Source organism: Anastrepha obliqua, chromosome 3, assembly GCF_027943255.1.
Source record: "Anastrepha obliqua isolate idAnaObli1 chromosome 3, idAnaObli1_1.0, whole genome shotgun sequence".
Lineage (NCBI taxonomy): Eukaryota > Metazoa > Arthropoda > Insecta > Diptera > Tephritidae > Anastrepha > Anastrepha obliqua.
Genome location: NC_072894.1, coordinates 100305315 through 100324054, shown reverse-complemented (window position 1 = coordinate 100324054; position 18740 = coordinate 100305315).

Genomic DNA, 18740 nt, shown 5'->3' with positions numbered 1-18740 from the left:
AACTTTTTATTTATTATATATTTTTTTTTGTTTTGATGTTGCCTTTTGATTCGGTTTGTTTTGACTGATTCGCTTTAAATATTCAGCCGCTTTGAGCTTTAATGGCTGCAGTACCACATCTTTGCAAATGAAATTAAAAAAATTGGAGAAATATTAAAAAAATGTTGTGCATTTATTCTTTTTTAAAATATAAAATTTTTTTTTTACTTTCTTCTAAACTTAACACTTCCCTACCGCTGTGCCGAAATTTCAAGGAAATTTGAGAAAAACTTACGGAGATATATAATTTTTATCGAAGTAGGCCCGCTCGAAAAACTTTAATTTTTGAAGTATTGAATTTTTGGTTTTTACTTTCTTCTATAGCATAAAACTTTCTTAATGATTGCTTTAATAACGCAATCCACTTCAAAGCATAAAACCTCAAGGAACAAAATTGGCTTTTACAGGGCCCGGCATTCGAAGTGTAACCGAATAAAGAAGGTCAATTTAGTTTGGAAAATTACTTTTATTCAATTCAAAGTAAAAACGTGTGAAAATAATACCAAATTAAGAATCAATTTACTTTTGCTCGATATGACAACCTTTTTTGCCTTGACTATGGCCTTGAGACGGTCCAGAAACGAAAGGCAAGCTGTTGAAACGTCCGTAGTCTGCCACCAAAATTTTTGTCTGCCCACAGCTTGAGAGCAACCTCCAAAATACTTTCCCGATAATATTTTGCATTTACCTTGACGCCAGGCTCGATGAAAACGATTGGAGAGCGCCCATCTGCGATTACAACGGCCCAAGCCATTACCTGTGGCGGATGCTGCCTGCTGGTGGCCAATCGATGACTCAAATTCTCGTATGAGCGGTGGGTCAAATAAACTCTATCGTTTTGGGAGTTTACGAATTGCTCAATTTGAAAAATTTCTTGTAAGAAAACACAATGTTCGGAAATTGGCTGCTTCCGGCCAAGCGAAGCGGCTACTTCGCTCTCTCAACTCTGACTTGTTGCTGCTTTGGTGTGAGATCATGCGCCTTTTGGATCTTGAAAGGTTTGACATTGAGATCATTTTTCAGTATGCGGTGGATGCTACGGTCAGATATTTTCAGTTCTTTCACCATTTGATTAGCACTTCATCGGGGACTTCGCTCAAATCACTTTTAGAACCATTTCACGTGATGTTGCAGCCTTTTGATGACCACCTCCATGATGTTTCGCGATGCTAACACTTTCATTGTAACGAGTAATGGTGCGATAAAGAATAACTTTATTTGTTTTAAGGGGCTCGAGCTCACGAAGATGAGTTCGCATGAGTCCCATTTTACTAGACGTGGAAAGCCTATAGACAATTTCAAATTATTTTCATGAATGCTGAAAGCCGGAAGGACAATTACCATATATCGCACCCTAAATACAAAAGGGTCACAACTCAAAATGTCCCTTCTGCTCAAATATGAACGAGACGTTATCAATAAAACGGTCCGCGGATGACATATGGCAAAAATAAATTTTTTATTTTTTGGTAGGACTGTTATAAGCTTACATGGCAAATTTCAGCGTGATATGTCACATAGTTTGTTTTCTGTGCTACTGTAAACAAGTCAAGCTCGAGTGTGGAAAATTTTGAGTTGTGACCCTTTTGTATTTAGGGTGCGATATCTTCGCTTTAGAACAGTACAGCCTTAAATCAGCTTGAGAAATCACTGCGAAAATTTAATATAGTCCAGCTGATGTTGCTGAGTTTTTCTTTGCTCGCACTTTTACATTGAAGAGAATTTAGTATGTAGCATAATCCCAAAGTAATTTCTTTAAATTGTAGGGTAACCTCTTCTACCTGCTCTGAATATTTAATAGTGAACAACATCAAAGTTATCATCGCATTTACACTAAGATGACCTTGGTAGCCCTCAACGAACGCGTTCATTAGAGACCTAAGAGCTGAGTGCTGAGTGGCATTTACAGTTTTTTTTAAACGAGATTTCATTCGTATATTCTGTGGGCGGTACATGAATTAAGCGCGAAATAAACAGTGGAAAACGGAGCACTGCACACAAGCTAATTTAGTTGCAGATTCGTTAAGTTTTAAAAGCATTTCGAGTTTGGTCATTCCATTGAATTTGAAAATGTGTGCAATAATACCAAAAGCATGTCACCAGAGATCAAATGAGAAAAAGTAAAAAACTTTAGCTGCCAGCGCATAAAATAACTCAATACTTAACTCAGGGTTGGCCAGACTTAACCGATTTAAAGTGTCATTCAAAATGTTAAGTCCCCAAAGTCAAACGCGCACATTCAGCTAAGCCAACTGCATACTGTAGTACATTTTAATAAATCCGAAATAAAAATGAGAATTCAAATCATTTATTATTAACTGAGCTTTGGGGATGTAAACTTTTACTTGAATGCATAAACACACACTCACACATACCCTGCTCCGACACATGTGACTTTTTAAACAAGTGCATTCTCCACTGAATAACTGATGATTTAATTTATTATTTGTATAGTAACTGCCATTAAAAAGGATGACCGGCAATGAGTGTGGCAATGACAGTTCCTGAACAGCGGCGCATGCCAGTGAAAAACCGCAACTACGCGCCAACAATGGTCGACGCCCAGCCCCATTTTGTCTTACTGCCAACCATTTCGACTAGCAAGTTGCGCTTTTATTTGACTGTCAGTAGCAGGTGGAGTGGGGCTAGAAAACTGTGGAGCTAAACGAAATTCCCCAAAGTGGCTAAATGGCTAACTTTAAATGTCATTAATCTGAAGTGGCCAACATCATAGAAAACTGTGAGGAGAGAAGGGCGGTAGGGTATTTGCTATCGAATGCATACATTTACGAAGCACATCGAGGGAAAGTGAAAGTTTTTTTTTAAATATTTGCGCAAACAAATTTAACCCATTTTACTTGCTAGTTATCAAAGTCAGACTGCTGATGCTGGTTGCGAGGACATGATTAATGGAATCGCATAGGATGGAGCATTGTTGGTGTGTGTCAATTGGCTGTCAGCACTTTTGGCTTTTATTTGAGTTCGAGATGCGAATGAATTTGAATTGGTGACACGCATAAATGCTAATTGAAGTTTAGATGAAATTTAATAAAGACATTGTTGATCAAAATTAACTCAGTTATTATTGAGAGAAATTATTAGTTGTGGGAAAAACGCTGTTTCACACTCAAGTTGTTCTTGCCTTAAATAAGTTGAAACTATTTTTTTTGGTCAATTTTAAAAGTTATAATAAAAAAGCCCTTTTCAGATCGGTTCATTATTTTGTAAAAAAATATGTCAATCAGCTTCTAAAACAGTGCTTTGCCAAAACGAGACGTATCAGAATGACCTGACCCAATTGGTCGAAATTTTCTAATGCTCTATTGTTCTAATTGCCTTAAAACTTTGTGAGAATAAATAATTGTGTTATACAAATAATAGCGCAATTAAATATTAAATTTTCAAATCTTAGAAAGCAACAGAAGATAGCTGCGTCTATGGGCAGTTGGATTGCAGTTTGGAGGAACGACAATTAATAGACTCCAGGAGTCAGCACCGAGCTGCCTTTGAGTAGACTATGGCCTAATTCATTGCTGAGCGTTTATAATATTTTGAAAATTGTCGGTAATTCTATTTTTTAGTACAATTGGTCTCTTCGTAGGCTTAAAAATTAACTATGATAATTCGAAGTAAGCTGAAAATATTTTGAAAAAGTATTAATTACTTGAGATTTATACAATCTTAGAACCCTTGGCATCGACTTTTTTAACTGACAGTTCTTTAACAGTTCTTTTTAAGATTTTCATAAAAAACATATTTCTATATGTATAAGTAGATTTAGAAAAATTATTAAAAAAACAATAGCACTTTTCAATCAAAAATTGTTCAGTTTGTTTGTTAATTTTTTTAGTTTTTTGTTAATTTTTTAATTATTATTTATTATTATTTTATTAATTTTTTTTTTATCAGAATTCGTTATTCACAGCTAATTGCTGGGCAGCCGGGTCCGAAGACCAGTTGCTGTTGTTTTCTATCATCTAGCCATTAAGTTTACTATCCTATAATCTCGCGTATGATCGCTGCTGCTTTTATGAGAGATGCTTTTTGCAACTGAGCGAAGATTTTGAGATCTAGGTTTAGCTTAGTCATAGCTTCCACTATTTCTTTGGGTACTGTTCCGGTGAATTCTATTACAATTCGTATTATTTAAACTTTTAAAACATTAAAATAGCGGCATATATTTTATTCCACGGTGTCTCTTATTTTCAGGTGTTTTCGTGTCTCTCTTTATAGTTGATGTTATGACTATTTCATATTTTTTCATTTTGATTTTATTAATCAAATTTTATTAAAAAAATAAAACTCTGAAATAATTTATTTGATGTAGTTTTTTCTAAAAAACAAATAAAATGTATAAACCTGTTAAAAACAACCGAAGATCTTTCCAAAGACGCATTTAAAATAAAACATATACCTGTAATACTTGGAGTCTTTCAGGTTTCACTATTTCTATTCAAAATACGGCTCTTTACAATTATGTACATGTAAAAAATTGCATCATTTAAATGCCCACCATTAGCACCAGTGCAGGTAAAATTCACCAAATAGTTGATTGTAGGCGTCTGCCATAGTCGAATTGTCTGGTGCGTGACCATTCGGGAGTACGTATTCCGTGCCTGAAACAGCAAAAGTTTTTTCTAATAGCGGTCGCCCTGCGGCAGTCAGTGTAAGCTTCCGAGCGTATTTCTGCTATGAAAAAGGTCCTCATAAAAACCCTTTTGCCCTTTGGAGTGGATTTAAAATTGTAGGTTCCTCTATTTGTGGAACAACAACAAGACACATAACACAAATAAGAGGACGAGCTCGATCAAACATCTAACAGAATTACGTGGGCCAATTATTTGTTATTTTTTCTTCTTAATTGTTGAAAACTTCGAGATATCATTGTTGAAGGCTATTCAGCAACACTTTGCACTGCAGCAGAAATACTCTCAACTACTTTTTCTATACTCAACAAAACAAGTTTCTTGAAATCTTTTGAGCAACCTTTGAATTGTTGATTCATTTGAACGACTTTTTCCACCAACAAAATCACGAATTCGCGATATTATATTCTTGAAGATTGACCATTTTCATGAAAAGTTTCAATAATTTTTATCGCGTTGCTCCCTCGTTTAAAATTGTACATCTGTTTACTTGACAAATGTCATCAAATGAAATCAAGAAAAAATACCGTCTCAGAATTATTCACTATTGACATCACTTCATAGGTTCATATGTTTTATACCCAAAATTATCAGCATTGAATAAATTTCGAAATTATTAGATTTTTTTCAAAATTTGTCTGGTGTACTTTTTGTTATACACAAACCCAGAAACACATAAATGTTTAGTAGAATTGTCGACAATGTTCAAAATATGTACTTCAATCACTTGACAGGGTGGAATCGCCTTGCTTTGAATTTTCAGCATCCCGAAATCTCTTTGTCCGGTACTGAGCGCGAAAATGCTGTGCACCTTTCATCTGCCACTCAGGCAAAACCGTAAGGAATCATTCCAAAATCAAATTACAGTAATGCAATTCATCTCAATGACGAAACGCTTTAAAGCTAAAAAACTGTGCGGGAATAAGTTTCCGTCGTTTCTTAGCCAACGTTACGAATTATTTAAACTACTAAATAATACATGATTATGTGAAATATGTGCCAATTGAAGCTATAACTTCGCTCCATCTATCAGGTAGCATACAGATTCTTCTGACGAAAAATTCGAGTGCATTTGACTTGATCCATTCATGGAGCCATTTTTCGATGCTCTCGTAAGAAGTGAACCGTTCTCCAATAAGGGCTGACTAGATTGATCGGAACATATGGCAATCCGAAGTTGTAATGTCTAGGGAGTACGACGGGTGGAGCAAGATTTCCCAATTCAGTTCCTCTAAATATTTCTGGACCTATTTATCAACGCGTGGTCTGGCGTTGTCATGCAGCAAAATCCGTTTGCCATGTCTACCGTCCCATTCCGGCCGCTTTTCTTTGAGAGCTCGATTCAATCGCCTTACCTGCAGTCGGTAACGATCGCCAGTGATGATTTCAGATGGTTTAAAAAGTTCATAATATATGACACCCTTCAGATCACACCAGATGCACAAAATAACCTTTGAGGTATGAATATTTTTTTTCGCTGTCGATGGATCTGGCTCACCTGGCAGGTTCCAACATTTTTGATGCTAAAGGTTAACATAATAAATCCATTTTTCATCGCCAGTGACGATGTGATGCAGAAAACTTTTTCTTTTTTGCCATTCAAGAAGTATCTCACACGTGACCAAACGTCGATATCCATCTCCTTCGGGACCCAGTTTCATCCTTTCTGGATCATTTACCGACGATTGATCTGTCAACATTCAACTCTGTCGACATATCATCAAGGGTTCGACATGCGTATTCATCCAATAATTTATAAAGTTGAGTATTTTCGAATTTTTTCGATGCCCCTTCGCGATCTTTATCACTCACGTCGAAATTGTCACTTTGAAAGAGTCGAAACCCCTCTTTGCAAGTTGTATTTGATGAAGCGTGATTTCTGTAAATATTGATCAATATACGACACGTTTCAGCTGCAAGTTTCTTTGGAAGGTAATAATAAAACATGACTTCCCGCAAATACTAGTTTTTCGTCAGGTAAAATACGATCTTTGCGCTTCAAACGAATGTCAACTACTGCGATCGAGGCCTCACATAAACACCTTCAAATCACCAGTATATTACTAGAGCGAACACAAATATAGTATCAGCAGCGACACCTCTTTTACGAGGGCGGAAACTTATTCCCATACCAATATTTCGTAGTACCGAATATTTATTAAGACAACCAACGACGCCAATTAGTTTGAAAGTGGTTTTCAGATAAGCAATAATTATCTATTTCGTAATGAACATTCAAAAATTTTAGTGGGCAACCTTAACAGGTAAAAAATGAGTAGTCTTGTATACTGGTTAGGTAATAATAATAATAAGCCGTACTTTATAACAAAAAATACAAATTAATAACATTTATAAGTTTTTTCTACTTTTTTGCCAATACACTATTTTTAACTATTAATTAATTGCAGTAAAAAGCGCATCGCAACTTAAGCCAAACTATTTGCAGAAAAAATATTTTTATGAGGGCATTTAATTCGTAATTCTACAAAAAATAAATATTTATATGTTTTACAAAAAAATGCAAAAACAAAACATATATTATATCATGCACAATAAGCTCAATATATATTTATTTTGCACTTTATCAACTGTTCTTTTCTGCCCGCAGCTGTTACATAATAAATTTACACAAAGTGCATTAAGTAAATTGTCAACGGCAACATGGCAACAATGCACACTTCACCGTTGACCAAATTTGCAAGCGCATGGCAGAAAAAGAGCAGCATCTGCAATTACAACAGCAACAAATATTCACACTTCAAATATACCATAAATGTTGGCTTTATATTCACACACATACACTCACATACACACGCTTACACATAGACACAGATTCACATTCACACGCACACTTCAACACGCGTGTATGCTCTCTCGCTTACGCTATTCAACGTCCATCATGATAAGCATCATAAGACAGCAACAACTCAACAAAAGCGAATATGACACAACAACATTAAAGCGTGAAATTGTCATTCGATCACGTGTCGTTGACAGTTGGGATTGCATAAAAATTGTCAACGTAATAAAATATCAATGGGAATGGGAAATCATAAGGTTATGTGTGAGTTTAATTGAATTCAAGAAGGAGAAATAAAAAATAAATAATAAAAAGTTTTGCGCGCGGTAAAATAAAATAGATGATCAGTACCTCCACAAACTTTTAGCAGATTTTAACTTCACTTTAACAAAAAACAAATCTTGAAAATGCGCGCATGAAAGACTTGAAAGAAGACGCAAGCTTTAAATAATGCATCAACATCTATTTACGAATAAACAGGTTCGGCTTACACTCGTTTAAAAAACTTCTCAAAAATTGTATTTAAATTACTAGTTACTATGAGAACCCTCATCAGGAAAATGCCGCACTTTTACATAATTCTCTGAACGGTAATACTCCCAAAAAAATCAATTTTGGAAAGACGAAGGTGATGAGTCTGGCAAATAAGATGGATGGGTGTGCGGAGATTGCAAGTAATCTTTTCGAAACAGTGGAGAACTTTACTTAGCAGCAAAGTTGCCTCGGGCAGTGGCGCGGATGTAGCAAAAATAATGCCAATTAAGGAATTGCTCGAAAAAGCAAACTTGAAGCCGCTAGACATTTGGATTAGAAGACAGAAATGGAAGAATGTACTGGAATGGCAACCACTCATAGCGAGAGGAAGAGCATCTGGCAATCCAAGAGAAGCCTGGGAAAGAACTGTAAATTGCGAGACGCCTCAACTCGGGTTAAACTGGAGGCAAGATAAGGACCGTTAGGGATTCAAGCAAACAATGATGATGACTCCAAAACGTTATTTGATAAAAACAACCCAATTTGTAAATGTGGCAACCCAATTTATAAAAAAAATTTTAAATTAATAAAAGCAACTTTTTATAAAAATTCCCATTAGGGATTCAAGGAAACAATGATGATGACTCCAAAAAGTCATTTAATAAAAACAAACTTTTAAATGTGGCAACCCTATTTATAAACAATATGTAAAATTAATAAAAGCGGGTAGCCAAAGAGGGCTGCGATTTCTACACCAGCTCTTTATACAAATTCACCACTACGACACAATCCTACATGTCCACCTTGCCCACAACCGTTTAAAATTTTAACCCACATTAAGCTTTGCGAAAAAACAGGCAAAGAAAAATACATGTGTAAACTCAGTCTACTTTTGTAAAACATTTGCCGAATATTTTTAAATAACAAATTGCAAAATTATTCTAAAGTTGAAAATGTATTTTGTATGTAATATAAAAATATATAATATATTTACACATAGCAACTCTACTCCTAAAAATTATAATTTTAAATATGTTAACGAGAAGCACTAGACTAAAGTATTATTTGACAAAACTAATTCAGTTTTAAATTTTTAAATGTAACCCATCAATCAAATGTCAGGGTTTGGGCTGTACCTTTAACAAAATTTTAAATATAGGGTTGCCATTTATATACAGTATTTTTCTATACCGAATTAATAGTTCGCACAATATAAATGCATATAGGCAAAAAACATTAAAATTTGTAAATCTCCTTTATACAAAAACAATAAAAGGTAGCCCTATTCGAAATTACGCGTATTTTTTGCCATCGCAGGTGATTTTGTTTTAATAGACAATAAATTTAAAATTAATTTCTCCAAATTATTTATTTATTATTTATTTATGATTATCTTTTTACTATATTTAGCCATAATAATACAATAATATTTCTAATAATAATACAAGGCTACTCTGTACGAAAAAGTATCAATTTCTAAAGAAAAACATAACATATAAAAATTATTTCAAAAGCATGTGAACATTTTTTCAACCAAAACTTATAGCTCAGCTTAAAGCTTGCAAAAGTTTTAGAAGCGTATTAACTTCTTTCCCTTTTTTTCAAATAGCCAAGCAACTATCAGCGATATATCGAGCAGAATTTCACATCCAAACAAGTAGAGGAAAGTTTAACACCTTTAAGCTGCTGGCAAGGAAGGACACAATAATGCTGTGTTGGGTACTTGGCAAACAAAAAGAGTTTCATCTGCTATTCCACTGAATTCGATATTCATCTGAATTACTTTATGGAGCTAGTCTACAACTAGTAGTTGAGGAATGCGTGCCTATACTCATAGTGGAATAAGTGTACTAGCGTTCATAGGAGAAGCTCCCTCAAGTTGGAAAATGTTTAGGATATTTTTTAGTGAGACTGGCATAAGCCAGATAAGAATGTCTGACTATCGTCTGGGGTATTAAAGTGGCGACTAAGTTTAAGGGACAATGAGAAGGTTCAACAGATTTTAAATGAATAAACATTCTCGGCTGGGCCTAACTGAATGTTTTTCTAGGAAAGAATAGCTGATTCTATGATTATTTGGAAATATGCCTATAATATTTTTCAACCTTGTTCAAAAGTGGATCCGAATATAAAGTAAAATAATAAAATAAGGTAAAACTAAAAAAATCCTACACATAAAGTGAAAGTAAATATTTATATTTAAAATTTCATTCTAAAAAGATCGATTATAACCAAAGCTCATATTTGATCACCCCTTACTTATTGCGCATAAGCAACTCAGTTCAATAAACATGAAAAACTAAAGTAAATTCAAATGACTGGGAATAATAGCCACCATTTTCTAAGCATTACACAAAACATACATACACCTTTTCATGTGTACAAACATATATTTGATTTAACTATGCAAATTTGCTTTGTAACTATTTGGCTTAGCAGTCTGTTAACTCATTTGCATGCACTCACACAGTTGCATAAAGTAAGCTCCACAACCACGTGCAAACCTGTGAAAACTTAAACAAATATTTTGCATAAATCAACTGTTAGCATTTGAAAGAGAGTCTTTGAATAATTAAAGTTTTAATGAGCGTAAACTTTTACTCATGCAAACTTTCAATGCTTTCACTGAGAATGCTCAAAGCAATCACAGTTGCGCAGAATGTTAATTATTCAATCGAATTTCCAACAAAAACACTAGTTTTTAAAAAAATTAAAGCGAAAACTTTTTCTAGCCTTAAATTTATACTACAAACCAAGTCATCAATCCACTAGGCAACAAGATCTAAAACATAAATTCTAGAATATATTTTTAGATATAGAAATATATAAAACACATATTAGAATAATGTTGAGGAAGAACTGAAGCAGTGCCGTTGGGTGCAGAATTACTGATTAAGGGAAATTCTTATATTTAGTGAATTGTTTTTTGATTTTCAGTGATTGTTAAGTGTGGAGTCTAAAGCAGCACAGAAGAGCTGCGATAGTTGTGTCTCTTTAGGCCATAAAAAGATCTAAGGAAAAAATTGAGAGCTCTGGATGCAAAGCTTTTCGGTGTACCGAGTACAAGAATGATATGTCTTCTTCGTTAATTCTGCAAATTTCAGGATAAAAATTCAACTTTGAATTTGATGTTAGATATATACAAAAAAGTAACCCAATGGTAGAAAAGGGGGAATGTAAATTTCATGTAAAGCTCTTTAAACAAATTTACTTATGTTATGCTCGAATATGCATCCCTAAAAATTTACCGCCACTAAACAGGTGTCTATATTTTATTTACCTATTTGCCTTAAGAGTACCTTAAGGGTAATATATTTATTACATAAATCCCTACCAGCAACGAGAAGCTACTTTAAAATTACTTAGAAACAGCATCCGCCTCTTAATCCGTATTAAATGGCAGATAACGAATTTAACTCATAAAGCAAGCAGTGATAATGATTAAGTGCAGGTGAGTCAAGTCTCAGTCTCAACCTCCTGGAGCCTACATAAACTCGCATAAAATGTGTGTCAAACAAACTTTTTTATTCACGAACTTCATTAAACAAATAAACGACTGCTGAAAAGGCCAAAAGTTGATTAGAAAAAAAAAACAGGATAAACACAAAAAGCGGCAAAGTGAGCGCAAAAAATTTGAGTTCAAGAAAAAACTGTGTGAAAGAGCGTCAAGAAGAAACATTATCTCATAATTACACCAGCAAGCTCATGGCGAAAAACTGCAACTTCAAGCGACAGCAAAGTTCAGAATTATTAAAAACAAACAAAAAAGCGCGCATACGCCCTGCTGGTTCTTGTACTTGAAGGCGTCATGGAAGAAGGCGCTCACATCCAGCAAATAAAGTGAAGGAAATATGTGTGAATAATGAGTTACAATACAAAGTAATAATAACAGTTTCAAGCAACGACGCCACCATTTGCACGATTACTAATACTCATTTATAATACCGTTATATTTACTTCGCCTTCCTTTCACATTCAACAATGGGAGCGACGTAACTCATACGCCATGTGCGCCTTTGTTGCATTCTTCATGAGCATTGCATTATTTATGCTCGAGACATGAATGATAGTTGATAGTGTGTGTGTGTGTGTGTGTGTGTCATGTTTTTCTACTAATCTATACAAATACAGACAAAAGCAAACTCACATACAAATACGCAAACATTTATAACTGCGCAATTTCACTAAAGCTCGGACAATTATACTTACATACAAATTTGCTCCCACTGCAACTGTGCTTGTGGGGAGACACTTCTCACAGAGGTCAGTCAGGTTCATTGATTCACTCATACCAACGGCGTTCTTTTCTTACTGATGTGTGCATTGTGCAATTCATTTGTTTATTTTTTTTTCCTTCCTAGTAGAGGCATGTACAGGGCCGACGGGATATGTCTCGTCGCAAAACATTGAGGAAGGACTAAAGCAGCGCCGTTGGGCGCAAAACTACTGATTAAGAGACGCACATACTGCGATGCTGGTATCTCTTTGCACCATAAAAAACCTAAGGGGAGAACTGAGTGCTTTGGCTGCAAAGATTTTCCGTATACCGACTGCAAGGTCAATATGCCTTCTGATAGGGGCAAGACACTGCAAGAGTAATGGATTACTCTGACTTCAACACATGAGCAACCCACCACTGATCGACACAATTGACGTCATTTATCTGTCCGAACGGCATCCCCTTTGAGTATAACGAGTCCAAGCCGAACCAAAGTCGAAGCAAACGGTAAAGCAAAGCTGCTCACCCATAAGAACGCAGTGAGGGCAATGCCATGGAATTACCTCATGCATATAGACGCTATAGATCTCAGCTGGAATAACCTACTTGTATTATAGCTGACGAAGGTCGCAATCAATAGTTTTCAACTAGGGCAAATCTACCGTCAATTGTCAATGGAAGTTTTCTTGCATGCCATCCATGATTTATCAGTTTTGTTTTTCAGTTGAATATCACAGATTTAACTCGAGGACCCTGTATAAGCGTAATTTCTTAATTTGTTTACTCACATAAGCAACACATAAAGTCGCGCAAATAACACAGTCCTACAGAATTCATATTTCATCTTTTTTCTTTTGTGCAAATAAGATCGCACTTTAAGGCTTGGAATAAATGTTGATGGCTTAAGACATTTTTATGCAATACAGACACATTTAAGCATTAAAATATATTGGAACCCCTTCAAATTAAAAAAGTATTTGGCGTAATTTTTTTTTTAATTCCAGAAATAAATCTTGCACTTTAAATATAATATTATTGGAAGGTCAAATGAAGGTAGCAATAAGAACAAAAATATTAATAGAAATTTAAAACATTTTCAAAAAATATTTCCATAAAATTTTTCTCTGAAAATTGTTCTAAAGTGTCACATAAAGCACTAGTTGTGCATTATCGAAAAAAGAGTGCAATAAGAATGCAGCTGTTGTTTCCTATAAAATAAAACACAAGCTGTGATTATTGCGAATCGATTAGAAGAGCACCAGCTGGAAAGCAATGGCTTCTTCTGCTTTTATTACATGCATTAGTATATGTGTGGCTGCAAACTCACACATTTACATACTTAACATACTTACACAAACCTACCATTTGGCTTCTAACGAGCGCACAAAGAAAATTTTGTTTACTTTATTTGTCTTTGCGATATTTCATGGCTGCTTTAGCTTCATATTTTTGCTTTCTTAGCTTTGCTGGGTTTTGCAAAGAAATTTCCTGTCTGATGGCATTACCTGACTAAGCAAATTTTGCGCTTGATTAAGCATATTATTGGTTTTATTGCTATTTTTATGTGTCTTATACTGTTATTAGTAATGATTCAATGAAGTGTTCACAAAGCTACTAAAATGCATTTTCCCACAGTATTCACAGATTTTGACAAAAGACTTACTGGCACAAAGTTATCAGATTCATTTGGATTTGCTTTGATAACATAGAGCATTGACTCATAACATTTATATAACTCAATAGCTCATCATGAACGAAATTTGTACTTAAAATTATTTATTTTAGTTTATTAACTGTTATTGACATACGGGGGCCATCTCTGGGAAGGCGCGTTTCTTTAGCTTTTTCAGTTATGAAGTTTAACATATAGCCGGCTCTGTCGTTTGTTAAGGTAAAGCATAGAGGTATATCGTACATACAAAATAATAGCGAGCAATCCAATAAAAAAATCAGCGGGTATATAAAGCACAGAGCATACATTTTTGTCCTTTCCGTTACCTGATTATTCCCACTTAGTGCAATTTGACACACGCGAAGAGCTTTCTTTTTTTAAATGTTCTATTCGTTTTCATAATTTTAATACGTATTAATAGTTTATAATATTTATTAATACTTTATAAAAATAATTGTTTAATGCAGAGTAAAAGTTAACATTTCAAAAAATTTAATTTTAGATTATTTTTTTTTAATTGGAAAAATTATTGTATTATTTTCTAATACATTTTGGCTCATAGGTATGCCTAATTTGCAAGTTTATGCAATATACGTGGAAGGAAAACCTTACAGGAGCGATAAGCTTCGAAACACAAAAAACCCATATTGCATAATTATCTTTTCAAAGTTACGCTAGTCAGAAAATGTAACTTATGGTAAGTTATTATTATTATTTATTAGAATAATATAAAATATTGTACTAACTTACAAAACAAAAAAAAAGAGCACACTAGCTGCTTGGGCCTTCGGTGCTAACTTAAGTTAGAAAACATGCATGTAAGTAGATTACTATTATTAAAATTTATATATATATACAGAAATTTACACTAGTCAACAAAATATTTTTTTATTTCCTCTTCACGCATGTGTAAAGGAAAAATATCATATGTTTTTGTTAAATTACATAATACGTTCTTATGAACTACACTAGTCAACAAAATATTCTTCCCACTGAAAATGATAAGAATATGTGTAAAACGAAAATAAAATTACATGTACAACTATTTTTTGTAAATTACACTAGTCAACAAAATTGTTTTTAACTACATATGCATATTAATTGTAGCTATTTTTTCCGAAAATTACGTTAGTCACCCAAACGTTTCTATTTTCTGCCCACAAAAGAAAAACAGCACCAAATTTGGCAATAAAAATTATTAACAAATGGTCAATGTTATGTATTTTTTATATAATTGCATGTGTAGTTATGTTTTATAAGTTACACTAGTCAACAAAATAATTATTGTTAAAAGTTATTAATTATATACTCAATAGACGAAGAAGAATTACACATTATATTAAGTGTAGATATTTTTTCCGAAAATTACACTAGTCAACCAAACGTTTCTTTTTCTCCCCATAAAAGACAAATTGCACTAAATTTTGCACTAAAAATAATTAAAAATGGTAAATTTTATGTAATTTTTATATAATTGCATGTGCAGTTACATTTTTTAAGTCACACCAGTCAACAAAATAATTATTGTTAAATTTTTGTAATATACCATAGATCAAGAGGATTGCTATTTTTTCCGAAAATTTCACTAGTCAACAAAACGTTTTTATTTACTCTTCACACTCATATAAAAAAATTGCATGTGGTTTTTCTAAACTAATATAATCTTATGAATTACACTAATCAAAAAAATATTTTTTCTACTTCAAATTATTAGTCGACAAAATATTATTTTCAAGCAAAATTACAAAAAAATGTGTAAGAAAAATATCATGTGATTTTCATAAAGTTGCATTATTATTATTTATAAATTACACTAGTCAACACAATATTTTATCACTGCAAATTATGACTATCTTGAAATCTAAATGAAAAAAGAAAAGGAATCTTAAATGAAAACATTGTGTGACTTATATAAAATTACGTAATTATTCCTTACATGTTACACTAGTCAACAAAATATTTGTAATAAGAAACTTGTATGTATTATAGGCAATAAAAAAGAAAAGGAATCTTAAATGAAAACATTGTGTGACTTATATAAAATTACGTAATTATTCCTTACATGTTACACTAGTCAACAAAATATTTGTAATAAGAAACTTGTATGTATTATAGGCATACAGTATTTAAATACGGACCAGACAAGCTAAGAAAGCTTTTTTTATTATCCAAATAAACTCGCAAAGCAAATTATTATAGCAGCCGTAAGCCTCTACAGCTAGCGCGGCATTTATGTAATCATTTTTGTAGCTCTTATAAATAAAATAAAAAATAAGAAGGGTGACATCATTTTAAATTTTTTTTTTCGTGTTCTTACAAATTACAGCAATCAACAAAATATGTTTTTTACACTTTAACGAAAGTAAATGAAAATATACCTTTATAGCTAAAAGAACTAAAAATAATTGTTACAGTAAATTAGTTTTTTCTATTGCAAGGACTTCTGTCGATATATTTAAATTCATATGTAATCTTCTTTCAATTAATTTTCTGTAATTTTCCTACTTAAATTTAGCTACTTTATTTTTCCATCGTAAACTCAATTTGTTTTAGTGGGATTCTAATTCAACTCAAATTTGGATTACAATGGGATTCAAATTGAACCCAAACACAATAAGAAGTAAGGTAGGTGAATTAAAGTAGTGGAGCAAGTCGAAAGCTGCAGTTTATTATCGCTATTCCTGCTCCCTCTACGCTCACAGGGCGCTGCTTTCGCATTCAATATCTGCGAGAATATCAAACTCAAATGGCTTAATATAAAGTATTTGCACTTCCATCACTTACTTCTTACTCTTTCGCTTGATTATTATTCTTTTTTTTTTGTTTTGTTTGTTATTTCCCATGCACTGCTCTCCCACCAGCCCCTTCCACGCTCCACTTCTAATAGTTATTTAATAATATAAGTAGTACATTAAAATCTATTAATCGCTCGTCTAAATATCCTGCACTTACACATACAGACATTCCCAAGCCCTCGCCATTTTAACAGCTTACGCCCCTATCACCCATTTAAACACTTTCTCATGGAAAGGCCCTCCCAAGCGTAGAACTCTTGCTATTGTTGTTAGAGCATTTAACCATAAACTGAACTTGACTATTTTATTAAATATTATGGCGTCGTATAAAAACTAAAAGCTTCTTAATGACGCATAAAAAGTATTAAATTAACTGACCGCGCTCATGTGAAGTATTCATAGTTGACGTCAAGGCGGATTTAGCAGAGTGGCAGGTTTACTCACCCACGAGTAGGTAGTGTACTTCGCACGCATTCCGACATTTCTGCAACATTTCCGTTAGAGGCGGTTAAGTGCTTTTGTGCAATACTTCCATTTTCAACTTTTTTTGCTTAAAAATAAATCGATATTCCTGTGCTATTCGAGTATAATAGTGGTTAGTGGTCGTATTGAAGTTCGTAAGCTAAGAGTTTAGAATTTCGGAGAAAATAATTGGAAAATGTTGTCATCGAATCTTGATTGCACTAACTCTGACTGAAAGGCTCCATTGAGTATTTCCTGGAACGGCTAAGAATGAGACCAAACCACTATCGAGTGAAATCGCTTACCCAAGAGGCAGTGCCCTGTGATGATGAATACCAAGCTGATGTAGGAAGATTTAAGATGTACTTTCAGAGCGCATCTGCTATTTTTTGCTCTTTGGATGGGATCTTTAATGGGATCTATAATCTATAATCTTTGCTGGCAGTTTACCAGGAATAATTTCCTTCCTTTCTTCACTAGTTCATTCGCGTTGCAGTTACCAGGGATATCCCTCTGACCAGGAACCCAAGCGAGGCTTAGAGTACATTGTGAAGCCAACCGCTTGAGTGCTCTCCTACATTCGATGGTTATTTTTTCGGTCGCACCTCAGCATTTGTGAGTTTAAATAACATCCTGGCTGTCAGAATAAGTAACGCTCTGCAACGATAGAGGTAATGAGTTAAAAGTAGCTTCTTTTATTTCTGTCATTACAACCCAGAACAACATCTGGTACCACTAAAGACCAATAGGTCTATGTGATGACTTTTAGCTAGCCAATTCAACCTAACCAAACCCAGAACAATTTCAACCGAGAAGTTTTTATAATAAATTCTACTAGAAAGATAAAGACTAACTCGAGGTATTTTCTTCTGCATGGCACTGTGCCCTTTCACTTGGGAGGGCTGGAGTTCTAAAGCACTCCTATAATCCATATTTAACATTTTAAACTTCGAAAAGGCAAATTTACCTAGTCGTATTGTTAAGGCCTTAACAAAAAGAAATTCTGCGGACATTGGAGTTTATGATAGTCGAATCTTGCATTCATTTCCCTATGGGATGTTTGTGGTAAATTGTTCGACAACGGAAGAGAAGAATAGGATAGTCTAAAGGGTTCAAGTTTCTTTGAAAGACTTCTACGATTTTTATGTGTTCCCAGCTAAGGGGCCTGCCCAAGTTACCCTGAGTCAGGTTATATTGTAGTTAGCCAGACATTTGACATAGATCCGTCGACAGATGGTTTAGTAAAAGTTGCACGGCCTTGGTTGGAGTAAAAGTTAAAGAGATATGGTCTTCATCAGGCTACCAAATGTTGACGTCATAGGAAAAGAGGGCTTAGTAACATCTTGTATACATCTAATAGACAAACCCTGGTTTAATTCGGCACATTTTACCTATGACCGATTTGCAAGCGTAGATTGGTGGTAGCCTTCTATTATAACTTCGGAATTTTGGTGAAATTTCTGTCTAAAATGATTCCAATTTCTTTTACTTGGATTCAAAGTGTACAGAATTCCCGTGACAAGTATAAAAGTGGTTCATTTTAATTCTCTTAAAAGATGCAGTTTGTCATTAAATAAAATAAAATTTTCGAACTGAACAGATTTTGTAAAATTAATTCACTTTGCAGCACTGG